The sequence below is a fragment of the Rutidosis leptorrhynchoides genome, chromosome 11 (assembly GCF_046630445.1).
Source record: "Rutidosis leptorrhynchoides isolate AG116_Rl617_1_P2 chromosome 11, CSIRO_AGI_Rlap_v1, whole genome shotgun sequence".
Taxonomy (NCBI): Eukaryota; Viridiplantae; Streptophyta; class Magnoliopsida; order Asterales; family Asteraceae; genus Rutidosis; species Rutidosis leptorrhynchoides.
Genome location: NC_092343.1, coordinates 285,765,136 through 285,777,072, shown reverse-complemented (window position 1 = coordinate 285,777,072; position 11,937 = coordinate 285,765,136).

Genomic DNA, 11,937 nt, shown 5'->3' with positions numbered 1-11,937 from the left:
TTGGGCCGAAGATAGTAAGTAATATGATTGGGTTTCCTATTATAATAGAATTACAGAAATGGATTAGTGGTTTGGGGTTATAGTGGGTGTGCGAGAGGTCTCAAGTTCGAGCCCTATCTGAGGCATTTTTTTTTTAGGGAAAAAGCTTTTGAAGGTAGTTTCAAGTATTATTATTTTTGTTGTTATTATTATTATTAGTTGTTGTTGTTTTTTAAATTAATTATTATTATCACTAATATTAGTAATATGATTATTAGTATAATTAATAGTATTATCACTATTATTACTAATAATATTATCATTAAGTATTATTATTATTATTATTATTATTATTATTATTATGGATATCAAAGAGGTTAATTATGACTAAATTTGAATATATGAAAATGTTAGAAAAAGAGGATACGGAAGAAGATTAATTATGTTAAAACATGCACGATAAAAATTATGATTACGAATTAGAACTAACGAGTTCATATTTATAAGTAAGGAAGTAGGCATGAAGATTATTATGACTATTGATATTATTATTATTATCATTAAAAATATCATTATTTTTAAAATTATTTTTTTTATTAAGACTATCATGATTAGTACAATTATCATTTTTACTAAAATTCTCATTTTTAGTAAAACTACCATTTTTTTACTATCTTTAATATTAATATAATTACTACTATTATAATTATTATTGATATAATTTTATCAAATAAATATTAGTTATATAAAAAATATATTTAATACATATAATCTAACTATATTAATAATTCTATAATAAATATTAATTAGTTATCTAAAATATATGATATATTTAATGTACTATTTTAATATAACAGAGATGTAGATACATATAACAATTGAAATAACAAATATATTACTATAAGTAATATATTATATAAATAATACATATATACTAAGTTGATTATTATTACATGTTAAATTATATGTGTTAATATATATAAATGATATAGGTTCGTGAATCCGAGGCCAACCTTACACTTATTCAATGATGTTATATGTATTTTTACTACAAAATACAGTATGGTGAGTTTCATTATTCCCTTTTTAAATGCTTTTACAATATATATTTTTGGGACTGAGAATACATGCGCTGTTTTTATAACTGTTTTACGAAATAGGCACAAGTAATCAAAACTACATTATATGGTTGAATTATCGAAATCGAATATGCCCCTTTTTATTTAGTCTGGTAATCTAAGAATTAGGGAACAGACACCCTAATTGACGCGAACTCTAAAGATAGATCTATCGGGCCCAACAAGCCCCATCCAAAGTACCGGATGCTTTAGTACTTCGAAATTTATATCATGTCCGAAGGAGGATCCCGGAATGATGGGGATATTCTTATATGCATATTGTGAATGTCGGTTACCAGGTGTTCAATCAATATGAATGATTATTTTTGTCTCTATGCATGGGACGTATATTTAATTAGAAATGAAATCTTGTGGTCTATTAAAATATTGAAATGATTATTTATGTTAAACTAATGAACTCACCAACCTTTTGGTTGACACTTGAAAGCATGTTTATTCTCAGGTAAGAAAGAAGTATTCCGCTGTGCAATTGCTCATTTAAAAGATATTACTTGGAGTCATTCATGACATATTTCAAAAGACGTTGCATTTGAGTTGTCAGGGTTCATCAAGATTATTATTTAGTCAATTATAGTTGAATATATTATGAAATGATTTTCATGTCATTAGTTTTCGATATAAAGCAAGTTTGTCTTTTAAAAACGAATGCAATGTTTGTAAAATGTATCATATAGAGGTCAAGTACCTCGTGATGTAACCAACTATTGTGAATCGTTTGTAATCGATATGGACTTTGTCCGGATGGATTAGGACGGGTCATTTCAGTTTAAAGGTTCCCGGGTCATTGTTACAACTTAAGGGCTTCGGGGGTTGACGATACATATAAAGTTCATCGGGGTTGGAATTAGATTTCTCTATTTTTATGCCCTTTCCCTTATTATTTTCTTTTGCCTTTTTAAATCCTGTTGGGGTAATTTCTATAACATCATCTGAATTCTCGTCGGAATCCGATTCATCGGAGAATTGGTAATCCTCCCAATATTTTGCTTCCTTGGCGGAAACACCATTGACCATAATTAACCTTGGTCGGTAGGTTGTGGATTTTCTTTTACTTAACTGTTTTATTATTTCCCTCACCGGTTCTATTTCCTCCTCCGGTTCCTCCTCTCCCGGTTCTGATTCTTCTTCCGGTTCTGATTCTTCTTCCGGTTCTTCTTCGAGAACTTGTGAATCAGTCCAATATATATTCGACTCTTCGTTATTATTAGGTGAGTCAATGGGATTTGTGCTAGACGTAGACATCTATCACACAATATCAAACATGTTAAGAGATTAATATAACACATAATATATACATGTTAATAATATATAGTTTCCAACAAAAATGTTAAGCAATCATTTTTAAAGAAAACACGGTCGAAGTCCAGACTCACTAATGCATCCTAACAAACTCGATAAGGCACACTAATGCAAATTTTCTGATTCTCTAAGACCAACGCTCGGATACCAACTGAAATGTCCCGTTCTTATTGATTAAAAACGTTCCATATTAATTGATTTCGTTGCGAGGTTTTGACCTCTATATGAGACGTTTTTCAAAGACTGCATTCATTTTTAAAACAAACCATAACCTTTATTTCATAAATAAAGGTTTAAAAAGCCTTACGTACATTATCAAATAATGATAATCTAAAATATCATCTTTACACACGACCATTACATAATGGTTTACAATACAAATATGTTACATCGACATCAGTTTCTTGAATGTAGTTTTTACACAATCTCATACAAACATGGACTCCAAATCTTGTCCTTATTTTAGTATGCAACAGCGGAAGCTCTTAGTATTCACCTGAGAATAAACATGCTTTAAACGTCAACAAAAATGTTGGTGAGTTATAGGTTTAACCTATATATATCAAATCGTAACAATAGACCACAAGATTTCATATTTCAATACACATCCCATACATAGAGATAAAAATCATTCATATGGTGAACACCTGGTAACCGACATTAACAAGATGCATATATAAGAATATCCCCATCATTCCGGGACACCCTTCGGATATGATATAAATTTCGAAGTACAATAGCATCCGGTACTTTGGATGAGGTTTGTTAGGCCCAATAGATCTATCTTTAGGATTCACGTCAATTAGGGTGTCTGTTCCCTAATTCTTAGATTACCAGACTTAATAAAAAGGGGGCATATTCGATTTCGATAATTTAACCATAGAATGTAGTTTCACGTACTTGTGTCTATTTTGTAAATCATTTATAAAACCTGCATGTATTCTCATCCCAAAAATATTAGATTTTAAAAGTGGGACTATAACTCACTTTCACAGATTTTTACTTCGTCGGGAAGTAAGACTTGGCCACTGGTTGATTCACGAACCTATAAAAATATATACATATATATCAAAGTATGTACAAAATATATTTACAACACTTTTAATATATTTTGATGTTTTAAGTTTATTAAGTCAGCTGTCCTCGTTAGTAACCTACAACTAGTTGTCCACAGTTAGATGTACAGAAATAAAACGATAAATATTATCTTGAATCAATCCACGACCCAGTGTATACGTATCTCAGTATTGATCACAACTCAAACTATATATATTTTGGAATCAACCTCAACCCTGTATTGCTAACTCCAACATTCATATATATAGTGTCTATGGTTGTTCCGAAATATATATAGATGTCTCGACATGATAGGTCGAAACATTGTATACGTGTCTATGGTATCTCAAGATTACATAATATACAATAAAAGTTGATTAAGTTATGGTTGGAATAGATTTGTTACCAATTTTCACGTAGCTAAAATGAGAAAAATTATCCAATCTTGTTTTACCCATAACTTCTTCATTTTAAATCCGTTTTGAGTGAATCAAATTGTTATGGTTTCATATTGAACTCTATTTTATGAATCTAAACAGAAAAAGTATAGGTTTATAGTCATAAAAATAAGTTACAAGTCGTTTTTGTAAAGGTAGTCATTTCAGTCGAAAAAACGACGTCTAGATGACCATTTTAGAAAACATACTTCCACTTTGAGTTTAACCATAATTTTTGGATATAGTTTCATGTTCATAATAAAAATCATTTTCCCAGAATATCAACTTTTAAATCAAAGTTTATCATAGTTTTTAATTAACTAACCCAAAACAGCCCGCGGTGTTACTACGACGGCGTAAATCCGGTTTTACGGTGTTTTTCGTGTTTCCTGGTTTTAAATCATTAAGTTAGCATATCATACAGATATAGAACATGTGTTTAGTTGATTTTAAAAGTCAAGTTAGAAGGATTAACTTTTATTTGCGAACAAGTTTAGAATTAACTAAACTATGTTCTAGTGATTACAAGTTTAAACCTTCGAATAAGATAGCTTTATATGTATGAATCGAATGATGTTATGAACATCATTACATATGTATTTCATTGTTAATACACTTAATAATATATTTACTTATTATTTAATATAATTAACCAAGTGTATCAATATTTTAATATGTTTCATATGTACCTAGTAAGACGTTGTTATATCGATAATCGTTATATATATCGTTTTCGAGTTTCTTAAATTAATAGTCTCATTTTTATGTATATAACTCATAACTCATTGTTAAAATACCTAATGAGATACATACTTATAATAAAATCATGTTAACTATATATATAACTATATATATGTCATCGTATAGTTTTTACAAGTTTTAACGTTCGTGAATCACCGGTCAACTTGGGTGGTCAATTGTCTATATGAAACCTATTTCAATTAATCAAGTCTTAACAAGTTTGATTGCTTAACATGTTGGAAACACTTAATCATGTAAATAACAATTTCATTTAATATATATATATAAACATGGAAAAGTTCGGGTCACTACAATTCGCGCTCGAGTAGTGGCTTTAGAAAATATGGTGCAAAACTTACGAGCACTAGCAGCATAACCAGCACCACCAGTACCATCAGCATCACCACCAACAGCATCAGCTTCACCAACAACAAGATCTGCATTCCACACCTCAACATCACACTAAGTACCTCAAACATTAACATCATACGCCCCATAGATACCAAGGAATATTAGTAATAATGAGTTAAGATGTATTGACTCATTCTTCCTGAAGAATTATATATGTATACTTTATATATATATGGTTTGTAACAATAATAAATCTTTTCGTACTAAGCTATTACGTGTGAATCTTAACTAGTAAATACTACTCGGTTAATTCATATCACTAATATGCTATGATGTACATCCTTCGTTAATGACTTAACAATCGTTAATCACTGATTCAGCACAATAAACTCCATTTTCATATTAAATCAAGTGTATTATTCAAATACATGTTTGATTTTACACTTCCATTTTCGATGTACTCAAAACTTTCTAGAAAACATTATTCGTGCCTTGTGAATTTCACAATAAATCCACGAGCACCAACATCATATACCGAGGTATATCAATAACAATGAACGATGAAGTATTGATTCATAACTCCATCAAAGAAATATTCCGCGACGATTATGTAATCTCTCAAGTTTTGAAGATTATTTATTCTTGTTCCAACCGCAAATCAAATGATTTTAATATTATATTAACTCATTAAATCTATATTATATTCGAAGAATACATATATGAACGTATATCTCCATAAAGATTATAATTAAAGTTCTTTTGTACAAACTGTTAATTGTGAAAATATTTTAATGGTTAGGTAATACCCGAGAAATATTTATATCTCACATTAATATGTTGCATTGTACATTCTTCAATCCTGATTCAATAATCAGTAACTATACTACTTACATTCACAAGATATATGTATCCGTTCACTAAAGAACAACTATTTTCGTACAAATTCAATTACATATTCTAATTTTGACATATCAGAATCCAAGTAAAGCTTTAGCAGGTGTTATCTTCCTAAAGATTACTAAATTCATATATATATTCATTCGTATTTTGTGATGAATTATCACGTCAAACCACCAAAATTAGAACCATTGATGGTTACATCCTACGCTTAAACTCTTCAAATTCAAAATTATTGAAAACACCTCGGATTGATAATCAATGATTCAGATTCGTTAACCTTGAGAATGCTGACGAAGCAGCAAAAGCTATAGGTGGTCTTAATGGCTAAAAGTTTGATGATAAAGAATGACATATTGAAAAAGCTCAGATTTAGAACTGAAAAACGGATTATGCTAACCATGAAGGAGACCATGGACAAATCACAAGGACTAAACCTGTAATCAAAGAATCTAGATGATTCGAATTCTGATGAAAACCACAAAAGATCTCCTTACGCATTCTAAATCCTTACAGAAGAATTTTCCTCATTATCATTGGATCTTAGAAAATTCTAAGATATCATCGTATCTTTTGTTATAAATATCCTCTATATTTCTAAAGATACCTTCATAACTATTCTTGTCCGAAATTATTTATCACTTCGCACTATCTGTGTTACATAATAAAGAAAACTATTTTAGTTTCTATATTTCTATAACATACAAGTTTAAATTTTGAATGATTTGAGGTAGTGTTGGGAATTGAAGCATGAGTTAGTATAATATAATGACGTCAGGCCAACGTGATTATATTACAGTAAGTCATGCTAAATTTTTAATGGAAGATGATGATTCATAGACTTTATAATCATCATTTGCCATGTTACATGACTTTTACATTCTACTTAATGAAATGTCCCGTTCTTATTGATTAAAAACGTTCCATATTAATTAATTTCGTTGCGAGGTTTTGACCTCTATATGAGACGTTTTTCAAAGACCGCATTCATTTTAAAACAAACCATAACCTTTATTTCATCAATAAAGGTTTAAAAAGCTTTACGTAGATTATCAAATAATGATAATCTAAAATATCCTGTTTACACGCGACCATTACATAATGGTTTACAATACAAATATGTTACAACGAAATAAGTTTCTTGAATGCAGTTTTTACACAATATCATACAAGCATGGACTCCAAATCTCGTCCTTATTTAAGTATGCGATAGCGGAAGCTCTTAATAATCACCTGAGAATAAACATGCTTAAAACGTCAACAAAAATGTTGGTGAGTTATAGGTTTAACCTATATATTATCAAATCATAATAATAGACCACAAGATTTCATATTTCAATACACATCCCATACATAGAGATAAAAATCATTCATATGGTGAACACCTGGTAACCGACATTAACAAGATGCATATTTAAGAATATCCCCATCATTCCGGGACACCCTTCGGATATGATATAAATTTCGAAGTACTAAAGTATCCGGTAGTTTGGATGGGGTTTGTTAGGCGCAATAGATCTATCTTTAGGATTCGCGTCAATTAGGGTGTCTGTTCCCTAATTATTAGATTACCAGACTTAATAAAAAGGGGCATATTCAATTTCGATAATTCAACCATAGAATGTAGTTTCACGTACTTGTGTCTATTTTGTAAATCATTTATAAAACCTGCATTATTCTCATCCCAAAATTATTAGATTTTAAAAGTGGGACTATAACTCACTTTCACAGATTTTTTACTTCGTCGGGAAGTAAGACTTGGCCACTGGTCGATTCACGAACCTATAACAAATATGTACATATATATCAAAGTATGTTCAAAATATATTTACAACACTTTTATTACATTTTGATGTTTTAAGTTTATTAAGTCAGCTGTCCTCGTTAGTAACCTACAACTAGTTGTCCACAGTTAGATGTATAGAAATAAATCGATATATATATATTATCTTGAATCAATCCACGACCCAGTGTATACATATCTCAGTATTGATCACAACTCAAGCTATATATATTTTGGAATCAACCTCAACCCTGTATAGCTAACTCCAACATTCACATATAGAGTGTCTATGGTTGTTCCGAAATATATATAGATGTGTCGACATGATAGGTCGAAACATTGTATACGTGTCTATGGTATCTCAAGATTACATAATATACAATACAAGTTGATTAAGTTATGGTTGGAATAGATTTGTTACCAATTTTCACGTAGCTAAAATGAGTAGTTTTTACCAATTTTGTTTTGCTTGCCATTTCTTCGTTTCTAATCCGTTTTGAGTGATTTAAGCGGCCACGGTTTCATATTGAACTTGAATTTATGAAACTAAACAGAAAAGGTATAGGTTTATAGTAGGAAATGCAAGTTATAAGTCGTTTTTGAAAGAGGTAGTCATTTTCGTCGAAAGAACGACATCTTGATGACTATTTTGAAAAACATACTTTCACTTTGAGTTTAACCATGATTTTTGGATATGGTTTCATGTTCATAAGAAAAATCATTTTCCCAGAAGTATAGCTTTTAAATCAAAGTTTTTCATAGTTTTTAATTATCCAAACCAAAACAGCCCCCGGTTGTAACTACGACGGCGTAAATCCGGTTTTATGGTGTTTATCGTGTTTCCGGGTTTTAAATCATTAAGTTAGCATATCATATAGATATAGATCATGTGTATAGTGGATTTTAAAGGTGTAGTTAGAAGGATTAACTTTATTTGCGAACAAGTTTAGAATTAACTAAACTATGTTCTAGTGATTACTAGTTTACCACTTCGAATATGATAGCTTTTTATGTATGAATCGAATGATGTTATGAACATCATTACTAACTTAAGTTCCTTGGATAAACCTACTGGAAAATAGAAAAATGAATCTAGCTTCAACGGATCCTTGGATGGCTCGAAGTTCTTGAAGCAGAATCATGACACGAAAACAAGTTCAAGTAAGATCATCACTTGAAATAAGATTGTTATAGTTATAGAAATTGAACCAAAGTTTGAATATGATTATTTCCTTGTATTAGAATGATAACATACTGTAAGAAACAAAGATTTCTTGAGGTTGGATGATCACCTTACAAGATTGGAAGTGAGCTAGCAAACTTGAAAGTATTCTTGATTTTATGTAACTAGAACTTGTAGAATTTATGAAGAACACTTAGAACTTGAAGATAGAACTTGAGAGAGATCAATTAGATGAAGAAAATTGAATAATGAAAGTGTTTGTAGGTGTTTTTGGTCGTTGGTGTATGGATTAGATATAAAGGATATGTAATTTTGTTTTCATGTAAATAAGTCATGAATGATTACTCATATTTTTATAATTTTATGAGATATTTCATGCTAGTTGCCAAATGATGGTTCCCACATGTGTTAGGTGACTCACATGTGTAGTGACCCGAACTTTTCCATGTTTATATATATTAATTGAGATTGATATTTACATGATTAAATGTTTCCAACATGTTAAGCAATCAAACTTGCTAAGACTTGATTAATTGAAATATGTTTCATATAGACAATTGACCACCCAAGTTGACCGGTGATTCACGAACTTTAAAACTTGTAAAAACTATATGATGACATATATATGGATATATATATATAGTTAACATGATACTATGATAAGTAAACATATCATTAAGTATATTAACAATGAACTACATATGTAAAAACAAGACTACTAACTTAATGATTTTTAAACGAGACATATATGTAACGATTATCGTTGTAAAGACATTTAATGTATATATATATCATATTAAGAGATATTCATACATGATAATATCATGATAATATAATAATTTAAAATCTCATTTGATATTATAAACATTGGGTTAACAACATTTAACAAGATCGTTAACCTAAAGGTTTCAAAACAACACTTACATGTAACGACTAACGATGACTTAACGACTCAGTTAAAATGTATATACATGTAGTGTTTTAATATGTATTTATACACTTTTGAAAGACTTCAATACACTTATCAAAATACTTCTACTCGTATGCACCCGTATTCGTACTCGTACAATACACAGCTTTTAGATGTATGTACTATTGGTATATACACTCCAATGATCAGCTCTTAGCAGCCCATTTGAGTCACCTAACACATGTGGGAACCATCATTTGGCAACTAGCATGAAATATCTCATAAAATTACAAAAATATGAGTAATCATTCATGACTTATTTACATGAAAACTAAATTACATATCCTTTATATCTAATCCATACACCAACGACCAAAAACACCTACAAACACTTTCATTCTTCAATTTTCTTCATCTAATTGATCTCTCTCAAGTTCTATCTTCAAGTTCTAAGTGTTCTTCATAAATTCTACAAGTTCTAGTTACATAAAATCAAGAATACTTTCAAGTTTGCTAGCTCACTAAAAATCTTGTAAGGTGATCATCCAACCTCAATAAATCTTTGTTTCTTACAGTAGGTTATCATTCTAATACAAGGTAATAATCATATTCAAACTTTGGTTCAATTTCTATAACTATAACAATCTTATTTCAAGTGATGATCTTACTTGAACTTGTTTTCGTGTCATGATTCTGCTTCAAGAACTTCGAGCCATCCAAGGATCCGTTGAAGCTAGATTCATTTTTCTTTTTTCCAGTAGGTTTATCCAAGGAACTTAAGGTAGTAATAATGTTCATAACATCATTCGATTCATACATATAAAGCTATCTTATTTGAAGGTTTAAACTTGTAATCACTAGAACATAGTTTAGTTAATTCTAAACTTTTTCGCAAACAAAAGTTAATCCTTCTAACTTGACTTTTAAAATCAACTAAACACATGTTCTATATCTATATGATATGCTAACTTAATGATTTAAAACCTGGAAACACGAAAAACCCCGTAAAACCGGATTTACGCCGTCGTAGTAACACCGCGGGCTGTTTTGGGTTAGTTAATTAAAAACTATGATAAAATTTGATTTAAAAGTTGTTATTCTGAGAAAATGATTTTTATTATGAACATGAAACTATATCAAAAAATTATGGTTAAACTCAAAGTGGAAGTATGTTTTCTAAAATGGTCATCTAGACGTCGTTCTTTCGACTGAAATGACTACCTTTACAAAAACGACTTGTAACTTAGTTTTTCGACTATAAACTTATACTTTTTCTGTTTAGATTCATAAAGTTAAGTTCAATACGAAACCGTGGCCACTGGAATCACTCAAAACGGATTAGAAACGAAGAAATGGCGAGTAAAACAAGATTGATAAAAACTACTCATTTTACCTATGTGAAAGTTAGTAATAAATCTATTCCAACCATAACCTAATCAACTTATATTGTATATTATGTAATCTTGAGATACCATAGACACGTATACAATGTTTCGACCTATCATGTCGACCCATCTATATATATATATATTGCGGAACAACCATAGACACTCTATATGTGAATATTGGAGTTAGCTATACAGGGTTGAGGTTGATTCCAAAATATATATAAAGTTTGAGTTGTGATCAATATTGAGATACGTATATACTGGGTCGTGGATTGATTCAAGATAATATTTATCGATTTATTTCTGTACATCTAACTGTGGACAACTAGTTGTAGGTTACTAACGAGGACAGCTGACTTAATAAACTTAAAACATCAAAATGTATTAAAAGTAATGTAAATATATTTTGAACATACTTTGATATATATGTATATATTGTTATAGGTTCGTGAATCAAAGTGGCCAAGTCTTACTTCCCGACGAAGTAAAAATCTGTGAAAGTGAGTTATAGTCCCACTTTTAAAATCTAATATTTTTGGGATGAGAATACATGCAGGTTTTATAAATGATTTACAAAATAGACACAAGTACGTGAAAGTACATTCTATGGTTGAATTATCGAAATCGAATATGCCCCTTTTTATTAAGTCTGGTAATCTAAGAATTAGGGAACAGACATCCTAATTGACGCGAATCCTAAAGATAGATCTATTGGGTCTAACAAACCCCATCCAAAGTACCGGATGCTTTAGTACTTCGAAATTTATATCATAT